This window comes from Tupaia chinensis, unplaced genomic scaffold, assembly GCF_000334495.1.
Source record: "Tupaia chinensis unplaced genomic scaffold, TupChi_1.0 Scaffold000432_1, whole genome shotgun sequence".
NCBI lineage: Eukaryota > Metazoa > Chordata > Mammalia > Scandentia > Tupaiidae > Tupaia > Tupaia belangeri.
The window spans coordinates 1,466,020-1,467,587 of record NW_006159937.1 but is presented as its reverse complement, the minus strand read 5'-3'; positions in this window follow the sequence as shown (position 1 = coordinate 1,467,587).

The following is a 1,568-nucleotide window of genomic DNA, read 5'->3' as shown; positions in this document are numbered from 1 at the left end:
TTATACAAGATTGCCCTGTGGAAAGTGTCGCATTTTACCCCTGGGTCACCATCTGAATCCCACCAATGTATTTCTATAGACTCAAGGAAGATAACTTAATTCCCTAGTGCTAGAATGGTTTCTTTGGCACAGAAATTAAACTGAAAGTCTCTGATCCGCAGTTCTCATATGACTTTCCATCATAGTGTATGAATAAACTATATTTAATTTATAAAATAAAAATAATACTGAAAGAATATGTATTTTTGTATCTATTATATACTTTCATACATTTAGAAAATGCAAGTTAGGGAACTATACAATAATTTGTAAATGAGATTTTCTATTTGCCATATACTGATAAATTGAGAACATATGCAATTTGAGTAACAAAAAGTTTATGAATAAAGAGAAATGTTAGAACATGTCCTTATCAGCCAAGGAACACTAAGAGTAAAAGTCTAGTTTAATCTTTGCCAACATTGATTCCATCTTCTCTAGCTGAATGGTGAACAGGAATATAATGCTTTTCTATCAGACAAATAACTATTATGATAAGAACATCTACTGTCAGGAGCTATGTCAAAACAATTCATCAGAATGGATCACTGAACATGAGTCAAAGATCCGAACTGGCTAAGGGGAGTGGGAGGAGGTGTGAAAACAAAAAGAAAGAGAAAGCAGTTCTGTCCTTGAACTGAAGGTAAGAAATTCCATAGTTCACTACCACTATTCCCAAAGTATAGCCTCTATTACTTTTTACACAGATAGACTCTTGTAGCGATTTCCCCCTTGAGACTGCTTGTTCATATCGTCTACAGTAACTGTCAAGATAAATTGGAAATTCCAGAACATATGACATCTAAATACAATGGAAGCTATATTTATGCTAGCTATTTCAGTATGTCATATTATAAATTTCTTAACTCACAAATGGAGTTTTTTACTGGTAAGAGACAGATAAATGACAGCATTCTAGGAAATCACTTTTTAGTCTTGGCTTCTCTTAATCATTTATTCATCAAACTGCAACATATGATAAAAGGTAAATGCATGTGTCATAAAAATAAATTTTGTGAATATGCAATCGGTTTTAAATCATAAAGACTTAATTTTAATTAAGATGCTCTATTTTTGTAAATACTTAAAAAATTAAAGATATAAATTTATTTAAATTTAAAGATATAAATTTAAATATATAAATTGATTTCTATCCATAGTATTTATAACAGTAGTTGAAGGTGACCTTTTGAAAGGGTATAAGGTATAACATTCTATTCATAGAAATTTGACTTAATTGAACTTGGTACTGAACAAATCCTTAGAAATAGCTGAAATGCTCCTGCTATTAATAACTGTTAAACAATTAGATTATTAATGATTCCATGTCTTAATACTTAAAGAGGAAGAAAAATGACCTGCCACATTAGGTCACTGTATCTAGAATAGCATATATTTAATGGTTGGGGATATAAAGTTTGAGAAATTTCGGTTTTTGCTTAACATCTATATTAAATAGTTGGTAAATGAGTAGAAAATAGCATTTATTTATTTACTTATTTATTTTAGGTTTTTGCACATCTGCTAGC